Source organism: Myxocyprinus asiaticus, chromosome 33, assembly GCF_019703515.2.
Source record: "Myxocyprinus asiaticus isolate MX2 ecotype Aquarium Trade chromosome 33, UBuf_Myxa_2, whole genome shotgun sequence".
NCBI classification, from domain to species: Eukaryota; Metazoa; Chordata; class Actinopteri; order Cypriniformes; family Catostomidae; genus Myxocyprinus; species Myxocyprinus asiaticus.
The window spans coordinates 2,404,606-2,423,970 of record NC_059376.1 but is presented as its reverse complement, the minus strand read 5'-3'; the positions used below and the strand labels follow the sequence as shown (position 1 = coordinate 2,423,970).

At 37.7% G+C, this 19,365-nt stretch overlaps 1 protein-coding gene across 1 annotated transcript in view; it reads right to left on the bottom strand.

Annotated features, from left to right (window-relative positions):
* LOC127424009 (prickle-like protein 2) overlaps window positions 1-19,102 on the bottom strand; it is a 100,859-nt gene extending 81,757 nt beyond the window's left edge. Inside the window, exon 1 of the mRNA XM_051668765.1 lies at window positions 18,947-19,102. The gene's annotated coding sequence lies outside the window, so the exon portion shown is untranslated. The remainder of the gene's footprint in view (window positions 1-18,946) is intronic.
* Window positions 19,103-19,365: the final 263 nt, after the last annotated feature.

The following is a 19,365-nucleotide window of genomic DNA, read 5'->3' as shown; positions in this document are numbered from 1 at the left end:
TTTGCTGGAAAGAATGGATTGAGAGGGGTGTTGCTACACTTTGTGACCTTTATGAAAATGAAGCTTTGAGATCATTTGAAAATATAATGCAGCAATTTGGGATTTCTAGGTCTCCATTTTTTTTTAATTTAAAGTTGTGTCATTTACTTTGTACTATTTTGGGGGGTAGTACACAGCCCCCTAAAGCTGCAGACACTCTGTGTATGGTGCTCACAGCCTTTGGAAAGGGTCATGAAGCGTCAGTGTATTATTCCTCGTTGATTCAGAGTCTTGGTGATGGAACCTTAATAGCTCTTAAGAGGTTATGGGAAAGAGATCTGAACTTGGTACTGGAGGATGGGGAGTGAGAAAGAATTAATGTTAAAGAAATTTTAAAACTAAGTCTGAGGATGCAAGGGTACACCTTATTAAGATTTTGCATCATTTCTACTGGACTCCCTCTAGATTGATTAGGCTTGGTTTAAAAGTCACACCAATCTGCTGGCGATGTCAGTTGGAGGATGGAGACATGGCCCATGCTCTGTGGTTCTGCACTAAGATTCAAGAATTCTGGGTAAGAGTCCAGAATTTTATCTGTAATGTTTTAGATACTAAAATTTCATTCTACCTTTGACTATGTATATTGGGTGATGGGGCGGTTATTAAAGTATGTGACAAATATACAAAAAGCTGGGTCCAAACTAGTGTAATGATTGGCAGACAGATAATTCTTAGAGGATGGAAGTCAAAGGGCACTCCCTCATTTCAAGAATGGTTCACCGAATTGGGCAGAATGTCACAATTCTCTGAACACTGCTTGCATCACTTCTCTTAAAATTGAATACACAGACAATAAATTACTGCCAACTAAAGCCTTTAGCAGCCAAATAACAAAAGACACCTATGTGCATTTGTGCAGTTAATTCAAATAAACTTAATCATTATTTCAGTAAATATCCTTTAGTAAAAAAGCCCATCCAAATCTACTCTACAAGTGTAGTTAAGCATCTCATCCATAGATATCATTTAAAAAAGAATGGCCTCTGGTCTCCTGGCCAGTGTACCGCTGTGTCATTTAATTGTTTTAGGTGTGGATTTAGGCATGGGCGACATGGGGGCAGAACAAGAGGACCTAAAGTCCACCATGTATCTCATCTCCAACCACCTACAACGCCCAGCGGCCACCACCACCCAAACCACCCCCAAACAGCAACAACCCTGTCTACAACTTAGTAGGCTCCCCCTTGGTCCCCCAAATGTCATTTATGCCTCTTCCACTTTAATGTATAATAGTGTTTGAGTGAGGCAATTAACAGGGCAATGTTTCCCCGGTTCATGAGGAGCTAAGCATTACTCCTAGAGGATTCATGTGCGTGTAAGTCTTAATGTTATTGTTTTCACTATTGCAGCATTTTAATCCCCTGTTTCTATTTTAAATACAGTATAATGCAGTTGTAGACACCGTGACATTTTCATCTCTATCATTTTTATTTACATTGCAGTCAGTTTGCAGTGAATGCTTCCCCAATCATCGCACTCAAACGTCAAGGATATAACTCCATGTTTACAGCGAATAAACCAGTTATTTTCTGTAATCGAACTCTGGGATGAAAATGTTTCTTTGTCTGAACATTATTAAATGGATCTTGTAACACGCCTGGAGATTATATTAAAAAGTAAATACATGAAATCAATGTGATCATTATCATTGCTCAAACTCTGTATAAACTTTACTCGGAAGTCAGAATATACTTTGTGTGTGTGTGTGTGTGTGTGTGACATACTGTATACCCCTGTCTTGTTCTAATGCTCTTTAATGTGTATATGCACTGTTGTTTGTACTATATTCTTGCATTCCTCTAATAACTTACACTCTGTGAAGGGCTACCTACTCACATACATCATAAAATAACATGACAACATTTTTCTTTGCTTCATCATGGCTAAGTTATTATTGGAAGTGAGGTAGGTCTGTTTAGATGAAGTATTTGAGATTAATTGCACATAAAACAGACCATAATAATTACGTGCTATAGGCACTGCTGTTGAAACAGACTACAGATGTTTAGAAGTTATTTTACTTTACAAAGCGAAGCTTCTGCTGTGCGAACACGAAGTGTGATAAAGGCTTATAAATTGTAAAATAACCTATTTTATTAAACTGAATCATAATTTAGAGATAACCAGTAGCAATAGGCCTACACTAAGGGTGGAATTCGCTAAGAATGAATTGCGGCCGGTAAAAGCACCATTTTTTTTTTTTTTTGCAAGTGCTGTCTGCGCTGGTTTAGAGCCCAATTACGATGCCCACAAAATCTATACTGAACACAATTTGCATGAGCAATTTAGCGGAGGATGCAGCAGACCACTCTTATCTGACACACTTTGGCAGGACTGAACAGCTTCACTGACTACCGACTATCCAGTCACCTGAATCATCTCATTAACATGCCGAAAAGGAGCTTGACTACACAACACATCTGGATATTTGCAGGGTTATAATGCTCTTCTGAATAATTTCATCTTAAATTAATGAATTACTGCTGCCATGGTTGAGAAAATGTACACAAGCACCTCTTTTAAAACAAATTCAGTTTACCTCCTGATTTTCTTGGGCGGTAATATCGCGATATAAATTACAGCAGGCAATTTTTGTGAATGTAGCACAATGTATAACAAGCCTTATCTACAGTACATAGAAAGGAGGTGTGTTTGTGCTGAAAAGAATGACAGTGACTAAATTGAATATTTAAGCAGTTTCAGAGCTGAAAGCTCCTGCTAAAACTAGATTGCAGGTGAATATCAAATGACAAATTTTTTATGCTGAAATGCACTTAAATGTCCCCTGTACACATAAAAAACATAATTTGCTGTTTTAATATTTGCAGACCAAATTTTAATTTTAAAATATACAAACAAACAGGCTCATGACAAATGATTCATTTAGTCATTAAACCCTAGCATTCTGTTTTTCACAGTCTGGGGCAAAATGAAATTTGAGTGCCCAATACGTCAAACATAAAACTCTGAACCCTCAACCAAAATTCTTGGATCTTAACACACCACCAAAAAACATAGGTTGTGTCCCCATCTTCTGATTAGCATCGCCAGCAGGTGGGTGTGTCTTTAAGACCAAGCCTATATAATCTAGAAGGGGTCCAATAGAATCGATGTAAAATCTTAAATTGCATAAGGCGCACCCTTGCATCTCTAGATGTAGACTTTACATTTTTTAGAATCCTAGCCCGCACTCCCTCCTCCAATACCAAGTTTAAATATTTCTCCCATAATCTTTTGAGTGAAGTTGAAGCTTCGTCCCCCATACACTGAATTAGCAGGGAGTAATACACTGATGTCTCATGACCTTTTCCAAAAGCAGTAATCACCACTCCCAGAGTATCTGCCGCTCTAGGGGGGTGTATGCTACTCCGAAAAATAGTACAGAGCAGGTGGCGCAGCTGTAAATACCTGAAGAATTGAGACCTGGAAATCCCAAAATGTTGAACTATATTATCAAAGGATCTCAACACTCCACTCTTATATAGATCACCGAGCGTATTAATCTCTCTCACAATCCACTCTGTCCGGGACTTGTCAATACATAATTTTTTTTAACATTTAAATAAATGTCTGAATTAAACATTCTTTTGTCCATACCACATGCAAATGCGGGATAATGGGGTGTAACTTAACTTCTCCGGTTAGTTTGATTTAGACCAATTAAATCTGTATCCTAAGAACTAGGAAAAGGATTTAATAATTCTGTGGAGGCAAGGCATAGATCTAGTATGGTCAGAGACGAATAATAAAATATCAAATGCGTAAAGCAAAAGCTTATGCGCCACACCTCCCGCCACCACTCCTGGAAAATCATCCTCCTTACTTATCGCGGCTGCTAATGGTTCCAGGGCAAGACAGAACAATGAGGGGGAAAGATGGCAACCCCTGCCGGGTGCCCCTTTCCAGAGTAAAATAATCTGAAATTAATCCATTCGTTTGAACCGCCACTACCAGGTGTCTATAAAGTAACTTAATCCACCCAATAAAAGTATTCCCGAATCCATACATTTCCAAAATCTTAAAAAGATAATCCCATTCTACCATATCAAATGCTTTTTCGGCGTCAAGCAAGATGGCAGCGACCGGAGTCTGATCATTCGCCACTGCCCACATGACATTAATAAAACGCCTAATGTTATCAGAAGAGTTACAGCCCCGAATAAACCCCACCTGATCTATATGTATAAGAGATGTCATAATTTTGCTCAATCGGTTAGGCAAAATTTTGGATAATATTTTAACATCTAGCTGGATCAGGGAAATTGGACGTTAACTCTTACACTTGCTTGGATCTTTGTCCTTTTTAAGAATCAGACTGATCTGGGCTTGTGTCATGGTTGGCGGAAGCTTTCCATTCTTTAATGATTCCATATAAACTTCTAACAAAATGGAGCCAGTTCTGTAGCATAAGATCGAAAAAATTCAGCGGCAAAGCCGTCTGGCCCCTGAGCCTTGCCTGTCGGCAAGGCCTTAATTACCTCACCAAGCTCCTTTTTCAAGAATTTTTTTGCTCAGCCGACAGTTTAGGAAGTTCTAATGGTTCCACAATGTTTCTAATATCCTCTTCAGTAGACGAAGATGTGGAACTATAAAGATCAAGATAGAATTCTTTAAAAGTATTATTAATATCAGTGGCCGAGTTAAATATTTCGCCACCAGCAGATTTCACTGAGGGAATGATAGAAAAAGACTCTCTCTGTTTTATATCCTAGCCAGAAGCTTCCCTGCTTTGTCCCCCGACTCAAAGTATGACTGTCTTGCCCAAAACTCCACCTTCTATGACAAAATAGTACAATATCTGTATTTCAATCGAGTCAATTCTCTGAGGCCATTATATGACATTCAGTGTTTCAGCTCTGCCTCGACACTTTTAATATTCCCTTCCAATTCCACAAATTCTTGTGCTTTGGATTTTTTGGTGTATGATCCAGCCCCTAAGAACCGCCTTAAGTGCCTCCCAAGCCACACCCACAGAGGAGCTCCATATAGACATTGATTTCAGCCTTTAATATTTGTTGGAATTCAGGATTTTGCAAAAGGGATACATTAAAGCACCAACTATATGATTTCCTTTTCTTCATATGTGGCAACACCTCTAAACACACCAGGGCGTGATCTGAGACTAAAATGTTTCCAATTGAGCAATCAACAACAGATGGAATGAGGGACTTGGATATAAAAATAAATCTATTCTAGAATAAATCTTATGGACTGATGAAAAAAAATTATAGTCCCTTCCAGATAGGTTCAAAAGTTTCCAAATATCTGTAAGACCAAGATTTTTACACATCCTGTGAAGCGTCAATGTTGCTGTAGGGGGCTTGGACACTTTGCTTCACTATGATCAAGGACTGAATCCATCAAAAGATTAAAGTCTCCTCCCATTATTATATATCATGACGGGTGCCAGCGGCTTGCAACATCCCTTTATAAAAAAGATTTATAAAAAAATCCCTGATCATCAACATTAGGTGCATAAATATTAGCCAAAATAAGACTTTGCCCCTGAATTTCAGCTAAAACAATAATGACTCTTCCTAATTTATCTTTAATCTGTTTGAGACATTTGAATGGTTACTTACTCAAGCCAGCACTAAAGAAAGCATGCCCTCCCCATATCCTCCCATATTTTTCAGCTTCCTGTGGAGAAAGATGCATTTCTTCAAGAAAAACTATATCATATTTCTTATGCTTAAGAAGAGAAATAACCTTCCTTCTTTTTATGGGGTGCCCCAATCCATTCACATTCTACGTGAAGAAAGACAATCCACTCATATTAACATTTGACATTTTGACATATAAGAAAACATAGATTGTGTGTCATAAACAAGATTATAAAGACCACATTCCATCCACAGTCAAAACTCGAACCTCCCCCGGAACAAAACAAACAGAAAAAAGAAAAACGTGCGCATTAACCTCACGCACAACAGCACCAACTGGCGTCCATCCCTCCAAACTCAAACAGTTCATGCACGCCTACGAGAATCTCCGTGACAACTTTGCCGTCAGATTACTCAAGTCTGGTGTTTCTATACAAATTTTGTGAGACAGAATTACATGGCAAAAGATAATCTATAAAACAAACTCCAGACAGTAGGCGGAATAAACACAAAGAGCGTGTAGATTCATCCATAAAACTGTCCTGAAGGTGTGTTACTCTACAAAATAAACTGCAGCAGCTAGGTGGAACCAGCACAAAAGGAGTGCGCAGAATCCTCAAACAGTCAAGCAAATGTTCAGTGAGCCGGTTCACTCGGCTGCAACATGAGTGCAAGCAAATGACTTAATCACTCCACTGACTTTACAAGAAATACTCCACAAAATAAACTGCAGCTGCTAGGTGGAACCAGCACAAGAAGAGCACGCACATTCCCCAAACAGTCAAGCGGATGTTCAGTGAGCCAGTCTACTCGGCTGCAACATGAGTGCAACAAATGACTTAATCACTCCAATGTCTTGCAAGAAGTACTCCACAAAACAAACTCCAGACATTAGGCGGAATAAACACAAAGAGCATGTAGATTCATCCATAAAACTGTCCTGAAGGTGTGTTACTCTACAAAATAAACTCCAGCAGCTAGGTGGAACCAGCACAAAAGGAGTGCGCAGAATCCTCAAACAGTCAAGCGGATGTTCAGTGAGCCAGTCTACTCGGCTGCAACATGAGTGCAACAAATGACTTAATCACTCCAATGTCTTGCAAGAAGTACTCCACAAAACAAACTCCAGCCAATAGGAGGAATAAGTACAAAGAGCATATAGATTCATCCATAAAGCTGTCCTGAAGGTGTGCTACTCTACAAAATAAACTCCAGCCGCTAGGCGGAACCAGCACAAGAAAAAAAAAGTGCTCAGTTTCCTCAAACAGTCAAGTGAATGTTCAGTGAGCCAGTCCACTCGGCTGCAACGTGAGTACCACAAGATGACTTATTTACTCCATTGACTTTATGAAGGACATCGCTTGCTGTGGGCATGTGAATGTTTTATGGCAGTCCTTAGCATCTATTCTCTTGATGTAAAAGTTTCTTGCATTCCTTGAATTGATCATGTTTCTCTCTTGTCGAATTCACAAAGTCTGGGAACAAGAAAATGCTGTGGTTTTTCCAAGAAAGCCTTCCTTTACCCATTGCCTCGTGTAACACAAGATCTTTATCGGATGATCTCAGAAATTTGGCCAGAATTGATCAGGGCCTGGCTCCCTCCGTGGATCTCCGAGAAGGAACCCTGTGAGCTCGCTCGATTTCCAGCTTATGGCCTGTTATGTCGAGCAGATTCGTAAGAAGCCCATCTAGGAATTTCACCATATCCTGACCCTCTTCGGCCTCTGGAATTCCAACAATACGGATGTTATTCCACCAGCTATGGTTCTCCATGTCCTCCAACTTCTCCCAGACATGCTCCAAATCCACCTTGGTCGCTAGCGGATTAGCAGATAATTCCCTCTCCAATGACTCCAGATAATCGATCCGTTTCTCAACATCACCCACTCTTGTAACCACATCAGAGAACTTTGCCTCCATAGCAGTGATCGATCAACATATCACAGCAAGATCCTCCAAGTCAGCAACGACCTTTTGCATCTCCCGCCGCATTTCCCGCTCCTCTCCGACTAAATTGACTCCCAGGCTCATAAGTGTCTTTTAATGTATCCAGAGCCCGAGGATTTAAAAAAAAAAAAATTGAATCCCCTTTTCTCCCAATTTGGAATGCCAAATTCCCACTACTTAGTAGGTCCTCCTGGTGGTGTGGTTACTCACCTCAGTCCAGGTGGTGGAGGACAAATCTCAGTTGCTTCCACTTCTGAGACCGCCAATCCATACATCTTATCACGTGGCTCATTGTGCATGACACCATGGAGACTCCGCATGTGGAGGCTACTCTCTGTGATCCATGCACCACTTACCACGCACCCAATTGAGAGCAAGAACCACTAATCAAGACCACGAGGAGGTTACCCCATGTGACTCTACCGGCCAATTTGGTTGCTTAGGAGGCCTGGCTGGAGTCACTCAGCACACCCTGGATTTGAACTCGCGACTCCAGAGGTGGTAGTCAGCGTCAATACTCGCTGAGCTACCCCGGCCCCCCGAGCCCGAGGATTTTGAATTCTTTGACATATGGTCCTCCTAGAACAGTTATGTAACAGAGTGTATTGAATCTCACCAGTTTATGTGATTAAAAGTGTTAAAACTAGCAAAGTGCGCAGAGCTCACTGTTCATACATCTGATCCTCGCATGGCGTCACGTGACTACCGTTACATTCTGGTTTCAATCACAGACTTTAAGCCATGTTGCCATGCTGTTCTTGGGTAAAATGAATGATAGGCTCCACCAAGATTTTAGGTTAGAATTTAATCAATAAGCTATAATCAGCATATACAGGTCTTGTAATACTTGTATACTTGGTCATCATTTCCTTTAAGATTGTTTTAAGAATTTGTAAGCACATTTTTAAATTCACTTGTTCATTTTAAATGGTCCAGTGTAACAAGTGAATTTTTAAATGCATGTATCTATCTCAATTACTATGAGTTTAAAAAAGTTGTATGCATTGTAATTATAATTTTTTAATCATTATTATGTCTGTCAGTGTCTGTACCATTCCTAAAGCCTATTTCACACTGGATTCGGAATCAGAGCGTAAGCGGCGCATATTTTTTTCGCCGCACATGTTAAAAGGTTAGAACATTCACATAGGAAGTGTTAGCAGCACGTTGGAGCGGCACATGAGCGGCAGTGCAGCGAGAGTTTTGGCTCCGAGTCTACTTTTGCAATGCTGCTTCTGCTCAATAAAAGTGACAGTGCACTGCTGATGGACAACATGTTTGTAAATTGATATAAAAAGTAAAAATTGCAGAGAATAACCATATATTTACCATATATTTATAGTTTAATGTGTTTTATATGAATGGGAGCATGCAGGGGGAAAAAAAGAGAACACTTGTTAGATGCAAAATGACAAAAACAGTGACCATATAACTTTCAGCACTTTGTTTATATGGTGTGTGGGGGAGGGGAACACTATCACATCACAGCAACAGCACGTGAAAGGCTGACTGTGGTCGGAGAACTTCACCTGGAAAAAAAAGCGACATGGATGACACTCTTCTCATCGTGGAGGTGGAAAAACACAAAGCCCTTTATGACCCACAGGGTTCCATGTACAAAGATTTTTCTTTGATTTCCAAAGAAAAAGCATGGGAGGCAGTTGCTTCGGCTTTTGAGGCAGATGGTAAGTTTTCATTTTAAATGTTTGTGATTTGAACTATTTACTTGAGAAACGTACCCTATGTTTAAAGGTGTTGGCACACGCTTGATCAATTGAACATAATATAAATAATGAATAGAAAATTAGGTTTCACAGTTGTTTCTATTTATTCTATGTATTCAGTCTGTTACATGTTCTGTATAAATGATAATTGGTTAGGTTTAAGAATGGGGTTGACTTAGGGAAACTAAAATATCGATATGATAGTATAGTGTATCTAAAATTATGTATTTCTGAGTAGAATAAAACATATCGCTGTTAAACACATGAATATATCCGAAGATTGCCAAGCCTGTGATGGAATCGTCCAAACTGAGGAGAGACCATTCTGTTCGTGACATTTTCAAGGTGCAGGAAAATGGCCAACTTGCTTAGGAGATTGCCCATGTAAAAGATGTGTTTGTTTCATTTCAGCAATTTTGTGCAATCTCATATGATGTCATTAATATATCAGCATTATATCATACAGTATATCAAATATCATTATAGTCATTGGCCACAGTGCTCTCTAGACATCTGTTGCAGCCTGTAAAACTAATAGGATATTAGTCGACCACTACTGGACATCAGTTTGTTTGTGTGTGTGTTCTTGATTCTTGACTCGTGGAATGCAGTCTGACCATCTAATGTCTTTTTTCATGTTGTCTGAGTTCCCCCACTCAAAGATTTCCCAAGACCCACTTAATGTCCACCTGAGACTTCTAGAAGCATAATATGTCCCTTACTACTTGACCCAGGATGACCATTGCACAATTACCACTTCATATGGAAACCAAACTGACAAATACAGAACCAAAATAGAAGAAAAGTCTTTTTCTTTTGTTCTCTGATGCTCAGCTAAATTTCACTTAATCTTATTTGAACAGATCTTTAACTTTTCTCTTATGAAAGCTGTTAAAGCTCAATATATGCTGCTCTTCAATGACTGTTTGAGCACTTGAGCTTAGCCGTGCTAGAATGCAGAATGGAAAATGATAATCTTCACAACCAATTCAATATCTGCTCATTTCACTCTGTCAGCAGAGAATGCTAACGGTAATGACATCATCAGTGCATACTCCAGGTGTGAGATATAATCAGATTTCAGCTGTGCATGCAAAATACTTGATTTACTGTCAAATTTAGACATGGCACAGCACAGATAAGCCCATTTATCTTACTAGACAATGCAAATCATCTTAATATAAAGATGGGCAAACATTTCTTACATTCAATTTCAAGGTTTTTCAGCAAACTGGATATTGGTTGAAAACAAAAATTATAGATACACTAGAGCTCAAAATATTACAGCTCACTTGGTGTAAATGCTATATTTAAAACCCTGCATTTGAATGCTATATTTTCCAACAGACTGTTCTCACAGTGAATTCGGAAACAATAGGTTGACATTTCTTGAGCTGAACTCGGTCTGCAATTAGCAAAATTTGAAGCACTGCCCCCAGTGGCTGAAGTGTGTAGTGTTTTTGAAAGTAAGGCCACGTGTTAGCTCCAGTTTCAGGGTAAAATGTCCACAGAGGGGCACCAAAAGCGAGTTGTGCAGTGAGGTGTATTTAATTGTAAATGATGTAATATAGTAAAGAAGCATGATGAATATCTTATTAACTCTACCCTCAAACCCCAACCCTAAACCTAACCATCAGTGGAGTAAAAATGAGAGAAAACAGAAGTTTGGATTTAGGGTTGCACCCACACTAAACAGTCAGATCTTTAGATTAGACATTATAACTTAAGATGGCTAAATACATTTAAATCAATGACTTAGAAGTTATAGTAGACACTGAACATTAAGCATTGATAATGACAATTGCATGGTGATTACCGGTGCAAAACTCACACCCACAATTCTAAGATTTTGAGAGTGGTTGCCAGGGTGTTGCTATGTGTTGATAAGGTGTTCTGAATTATTGCTGCGATAGGGTGGTTGCTGGTAATAATTCAAAATAGTTAATCCCCAAGTCTCTATAGCTATGTTTCCATCCAGTTGTGAATTAAATTTTGGCAAAAATTCAGAATAATCGCTAAAATAATTTGTGAATAAAGTAGCGTTTCCAACCCAGGTGTTTAAGGGAACAAAATCGTCACTTCTGGGCAAACTGGCTCAAAATAGAAATGAAAATAGTAGTTGAAGCCACTGTGGCTTTTTTATTAAATGTAATAAATGATTTGCGGTTTAGAGCGTGCAGATGAAACGCTCTGACGAACTTCATGTTTGCTAGCGTTCAGTGTCAAATGTCTTCTGTCTGTCACAGTTCTGGAAGGTAATAGTAGACAATCATTTTGATGACAGACTTTGACATTTCACAATCACCAGAACAACATTTGAGATGCTAATTGTGATGATATTCTCAGAGCCAATTATGCATTCCCTTGACTTATTTATGCGCATCTATGTTCCTATATAAATGATATCAGAATATATTTTGTAAATGTGTTTCCATCAGAGCATGTCGTCTTATCAAAACAAAAATGTATTACATTTTTATGCAATATGCATTTTGGAAACTTTATTTGCATCTTAATGTTTCCATCAAGCATTTTTATGCAATATCCCAGAATTTGTATAAAAATATGTGGATGTAAACCCATCTTTTGATATTCTGGTCTCTAGATATGCTTAGGTACATCCTTCACTGTAAGTCTATGGGATTTTTTCATCTGTTTATCATCTACCCGGCAAAAATAGTCTGTTCGCATAAAAAAGTATTAGTCCTGCTCTTCTCAACAAACAGTGTGGTACATATTATGCACTGAAGTTTATACAGTACACAGTAGAGTTGAAAAAGCATCAGCATGCTTGCATTAAAAAACATTTTATTTGTGTTTTGAAGTGAAGTTGAACCAGCTGATGAAGTTCACAATAGACTAGTATATGAGCAAATGTTTTAGTGTATATGAGGAGTAGAAGCCCTTCAAGCATTTGGGCTGGTACAATGAGACTTGAATTACAGTAGTGGGGTTATGAAAGCATCATTGATGCTGAGTGGAAATAGAAAGATGAATATATTTATACTGAAGATGGCTGTACAGCATGACTAGAGGCTATAAACCATTCTCTCAAGTACTGCAAAATTTTTACGTGAGCAAGTATCCAAAAATAACTTTTTTCAAATTGAAGAGAACCAGAGGACAACTGAACATTTAGTCTCATTCACTAACCACATATACATACATATTTATGCCTAAAACCTGAGTGTGAACGTTTTCACAAAGAAACCATCAAAAAGTTGGCAAGTATACCAGAAGGTGTGGCTCACTATCGGGTCAAAAGATGAGAACCAGATGGATCATCTGAGAAGTGTGCAGATTTCTGCATCTGTGACTGGCATTTTACAGTGAAAGGATCATGGCAGCTTCTTTTTTTACATCATATGTTTAAATTGTTATGGAGCCTATATGACATACGTCACAGGACACAGTAACAAAATGGAGTACAGCACGATTAGACATGAAAGGGAATTCTCTGCTTGATAGTCTCAAGTACCTTCCATAAACTTCATCTGATGGCAGGTGACTGACCTACTGGAATATTCATTTCACGGGTGGTAGTTAGAGATCAGTACTGGGTGGCAATTATTCTAAACAAAACATTATTTGTACTTCAGATCTTTGTTTTGTTGGACAAGAAAAACTAGCTTCATACCATGTGACCCGCCGTTGGTATTTAACCATTGAAAATGGGTAAAAACAATTTGTTTTTTTAATTTAATGGAGCCACATTGAGAGCCCCATTGCTCTGGGATTTGTCCATTTCGGGCTTTAGAAATGATGACACAAAAAGAAAAGTTTCTTCTAAACCAGAATCTAAAAGGACATTAAGACATCTTTAATATTTGTGGAGTTATAGGCACTGTAACTTTGGACAAACAACACAAAAATAGTGTTTTTTTTTTCCCATTTTTGGACTCACACCATTAGCATATAATGCAATATGTGGTCAAGTCAACTGATTTTAGTAACAGACCTATCTATCTCTGTGTAAAAATAAAATAATGATGCTGACACCTTTCTAAGGATATTTTTTGACAAGTAGTTTTGCTTAAAAATAATTTGTGAAAATAGTCATTTTGATCCCCCCCTACAAAATAATGGATTAATCAGTAAATATTCATCCATGGCATTTGACATTTTGGCTTTTGTCATTATTAATGTTTAACTTTCTTCCAAAAAAGTATTAACACAATTTTAAAAAATTAGCCGGGGAATTTTCTGAAATTTGATTTAATTGACATGGAATAACCCTATTTAAGATGATCGTTTTCATTCCATTGTGGGTGACCAGAAATGGGAACTGTCCACCCTCTAATTTGCTTATAAAATGAAGGTTCTTTCTTCACAAGGAAGCAACACGTACCACCAAACATTTTTTGCCTTGACAGGTTTCCAACTGTACATTGGCAGATCTAGAGAGGTTCTCCAATGTAGTGAACAGGACAGACAGCTGATGAATGTCAAAAGTCACTGCTGCTCCTGACACTCTTAGGCACTTTAAATGGTTCAACCCAATCCTGATTGCAGGAACACTGTGTGAATGGCCAAATCTTTTCTGTTCAGTTCTGAAAGAGGCTGGCACCCACGCACCCAACATATTGTCTTTGACTTCAACCAAGCCTGTAATTTCCTTACACAAAAGCCCAAAGTTTGCATGCTCATTCGTTTAGTACTGCATAGTGTTTCACAATGAGCAAAACTTCTTTTTGGGGTTCTTCTTTGTCCTCTCAACACATGGCCAGAAAATAGACTTTTAAAGGAATAGTTCACCCAAAAATGAAAATTGTCTCATTATTCACACAACCTGATACCATCCCAGATGTGTATAACTGTCTTTCTTCAGCAAACACAAATTAAGATTTTTAGAAAAATGTTGAAGCTCTGTAGATCCTTATAATTTAAGTAAACGGGTGCCATCAGGCTGCTGGCTATTTGACAGTCCAAAAGTCATATTTAGGCAGCATAAAAGAACTCCACACGACTCCAGTTGATCAATTAATGTCTTCTGTAGCAAACCGATAGGTTGGTGTAAGAAACAAATCGATAATTAAAACTTTAACTTTAAAAAATTGCTTCCTGCCAGCAGCCGGTGCATCAGTGATGTAAGCGCTATGGCGCGTTCAAGCAAGAAGTCGAAAGCGTGTGCTTTATATACAACTGAGGAACAAACGTCATGCGAGAGTTAGTTCATTTCAAACAGAAATACAGCGCTGGCCGGAAGCAACGATTTAAAGTTAAAAACATTTAATTATTGATTTGTTTCTTACACAAATCTATCAATTTGCTTCAGAAGACATTCATTGATCGACTGGAGTCGTGTGGATTAATTTTATGCTGCCTAAATATGTCGTTTGGACAGTCAAATAGTCAGCAGCCTGATGGCACCCGTTTACTTACATTATAAGGACCTACAGAGCTTCAACATTCAACATGGCATCAGGGTAAGTGAATAATGAGATGATTTTAATTTCTGGGTGAACTATTCCTTTAAAGGTGTGTCTAGTTTGTAATTAGCTTTATGTGTATTTTATGCTGTGTTCCATTCAAAGTCGGATGTGGGATATTCCTAAGTAAAGGTGCTGTAAGTGATTTTTTTCATGGAAAAGTATGCAAAAAATGAGATAGATACATGCATTTAAAAATTCACTTGTTACATTTAAAATGAACAAGTGAATTTAAAAATGTGCTTAAAAATTCTTAAAAGTATCTTAAAGGAAATGATGACCTTTTACAAGATCTGTACATGCTGATTATAGCCTATTGATTAAATTCTAACCTAAAATCTTGGTGTAGCCTATCATTCATCATTCATTTTACTGCATTAGTCATTCTAAAGAACAGCATGGCAACATGGCTTAAAATCTATGAGAAAAAAATACTGAATATTAGGGTGTATTGACTAAATGAAACATTTGTCATATGCCTGTTTGTTTGTATATTTAAAAGTTTAATTGTAATTTGTTTTACTCAGATTTGTTGAATCTTTGGTTGTCTTTAAAAAATTGCATGTCCGCAAATATTAAAACAGCAAATTATGTTTTATATGTGTATCGGACATTTAAGGTATAAAATAATTGCCCCCCTACAAGCAAAAATCTAAAAACAATCATTAATATAATACTGCAGTGTTGTCTGAGACCTGGTCACAACTGGATGGGGATGGTGCTGATGTCTGTACTGTGATCTTGCATCAGATACGGATGATAAAACAGTCAGTGGTCAAACCAGGGTGATGGTCAGATGACCTCTGGTGTTTTAGTCGTTTCTGATCTCCCAGAAGCGCTGGAAGATGTCAAGCCTACATCTGCCTGGACCCTTTGATGATCGCAGTATTCCTGACTTTGGGTCTGCTCTGTTTTTACAGGCTTTTTGTTCTCAGAGTAACTCAAAAATGTGTCATCACAAATGAGAACATATGAAACCCACTGAATCACAGTAGCTCATGAGGATTATGGTTTGCCTTCATTATTACAGCTGACCAGTCTGACTGAAATTGTGAACCATTTTGACCTATACATTGACAAGAGCGGATCTGGAAATCGCACATTTAAAATTCTCTGATTTTTCCAGGTTATCCATGACCATGGGAACCCTGAAAATAAATCAAAGTGTTTTTCTATTGTGCTGTCCTCGCGGGTTGCACACAACATCAAACTTATAGAACAACCAGGGTAATTCGATTTGTGAACAAATTTGTGACACTAATGAGCCGGATCTTTGCAATGAATTAGTAAAATACAGTAGACTCAAAAATCTAAGTTGGAGCGGTTCTACACTGACTCACCAAACCACATGCTTCCTCAGATTGTTAATGAATCATTTAAGAATAGGAATCGTTACGTGCAAAATAGAATCAATAGAACCATTACATTTCAGATGCAACTGCACAAATAATGACCTGTTTTCATACAGGGTTCCTAAACACTCCTCCTGTCTTGCATTGGTCAATAAAACAGACAGTCCCGCCCCAAAACTCATCCCATAGTTTGAGCCAATGTTTCTGTGTCGGGCTGCTTGGAACGCTAAAACAAATAAAGCAATGTTTTGATAGTGTCAGTTTTCAATCTACAAATGGCTTATTTACAGTCAGGGTTGGGAGGGTTACTTTTGAAATGTATTCCACTACAGATTACAGAATACATGCTGTAAAATGTAATTTGTAATGTATTTCGTTAGATTACTCAAGGTCAGTAATGTAATCTAAATACTTTGGATTACTTCTTCAGCACTGGTAGATTTTTTCACTTGTTTTGACTATAAAAACTCTTCCAGTACAGTAAGACAAAATACACGTTAAAAATACATTCTCTGAAAAACCGAAATATCTTATGCAGTGTTGTTTCTAAAACAAGATCAATCAAACTGATCTTGTTTTAAGGTTTTTTGTTTTGTTTTTTAAATATTTTTACAGGAAAACAATACAAAAATTATTATGAAGAAAACAATTTTTGCCCTAATATCAAAGGTCTTACTAGAATAAAAGAAATTATGATCCAATGTGAATTTTCTTGATAAAAAAAAAATATGATCGTGTCTGGTAACGTGCATGTAAAATGGCTAGAAATAGCATTTTAGCTTAGCGTAAAGCTGACAATTTACACAAGGTTTATTTCTATTTCTTCTGCTCCAAATTCACTTCAAATGTACTTCTCTGTCTGCTCGCTGTTCAAATGCACTGTGGATCGCATCATTTATATGTATACATTTTTCCATCTGAAAGGACTAAATATTAAATGAAACAAATGACAATAAAATGTGTAATTCTGTAATTTGTTTTTTATTAGGGTTAATGCTAATTTGAGATATCAGGGAACAGATTTGAAATATCATAAAATTTAAGAGTGTTATCTTTGAAGTCTTTCTTATTAGTTACAATCACATTATAGATACCTGAAATTTCTCATATAACATCATTTATTCTTGTAAAAATACACAAACCACATTAAAAAAAATTGACAAACCATATAATATTGTAATTGTGTATTTATTGGATTTGTATTTCATCAGTGAGATTGTTTCTCAATCTTTTTTGTTACTATAGATCTTCAGTGGCATCAGATCCACCTTTTAACTCATAACTGTGAGCGTCACATGGATGTTTCCCTAGAACATGATTGACATCTTCAGTCTGTTTAGTGCAACATCAAATGAATCAAACAGAACGCAATAACCTGTTTCATCCAATCACTCTCCACCAAAACACACAGTGTCGATGTGAGATATGTCTGTCCAGTGTGTATGTGTGTCTGAGGTCATATATGAACATGTACAGCAGATCGAAGCCATGACAACAGCAGACGAGCAGATCTGCCCCTCTGGTTGGAGATATGAAAGCGTGAGGATATGAGGAGGAGGAGAGAGAGCTAAAATAACATCAGCTCTGTTAACACTCATCTCTCACAGCATCACACACACACTCACACAAACACAATCTGCGCTCGCACAGGCTGAACAATCTCTTACTTGCCACCCACGCTATTACTGAGCAGAGAAGGCTTTAACACACACACACACACACACACATCTCAGAGCTCAAAGGCAAAGACGTGCACACAAACTGCACATATTGCGTAACATGCAAACACACCTGACAAGAATGTGCACACACCCCGATTAAAATTAATGTTTGTAGTTTAAGATATACACTTCTCACTAAATCATATTGCATATTTACTGCACACACACTGATCAAATGTGATAACCCACGGCAACTAAACAAACCGCACATATACATTATCCATTTAGAGCATTTTGAAGTGCGCCACAATTGAAATATGAGGAGGAACACACACACACACACAGAGAGAGCGACAAACACACACGATGGATGACACTAGCATTTAAAGAGCATGTCCATTTACATGGGGAAGCATGTAAACACACAAACACACACACACAAACTTGTTTTTATATCATTGTGGGGACTCTCCATAGACTTCCATGCATTTTATGGATTTTATACAGATCTAACGCTAATTTCTATCCCCTAAACCTAACCCTCACAGAAACCTTTTTGCATTAAAAAAAAAAAAAAAAAACATCATTTAGTATGTTTAATAAGCCATTTCCCTCCTGGGGACTGCTGGCTGGGTCCCACAAGGTAGGTGATCTCAGGTTTTACTAACGTAGTATAAACATGTACACAAACAAATGCACATGCACATGCACACACACACACACACACACACACACACACATGCACAATTACATAAATAATAATCCACTTCCTGCAGATTTCTATGCAGTCCCATTATAACGACCAGTTGCATGTTGCACTCAGACAAGCACAATGATTACTTGTACCATGATAAACTATGACTCCCAGCTGTTTTATAATGATGTACTCATATGACATATCTTATACATGATATTTTACAATGTAATATACAATGCACTTTTATATATATAAAATCTATTTTATATAATATGTGAGTATAATATTTTATTCACTATATATACAACAATACTGAAACCATCATAAAAGTTCCTTGTTTTCCATTAATATACTCTTAATTATAGGGTAATATTTTTTTCAGTGCACATATTCATACAGACAATACTGATAAATCAACTTTCTAACACTTAAAGTATCTGTACCATCAGATATAATTTTTATATATATATATTTATATATATTTAAATATATACCTTGATTTCTGTCTTTCCAGTCAGTCTATTTCTCCACTTTTCTTGCTTGTTGGTCTCTTGTCTCTATGTTGCAGGTGTGGCAGTTGTGTAAATGATGAGAGTTGGTAGCAATCTTCCTTTGTCTTAGATAGGGATTGAAATCTCTGTCTTCTTGTATTCTGGTGTGTTATTATGATATTGTGGAGTGCAGCATGCTGTTACTGTAGAGCGAGCACTCCCCTCCCTTCCTCACAAAAGCCTGTAGAAGTGAGTCATCAGCTTTAGACCAATCAGACGCTGAGTGACTGATTCTAATTAGAATCACAAGGAGGCTTGCTGAGCGAGAGAAGAGGTGGGCACATCATCAAGCTTCAAAAGATGACAAGATGGACAATAATACTGCACTAATAAGAGAGGTATAAAAGAGAAGTAGGCACTCA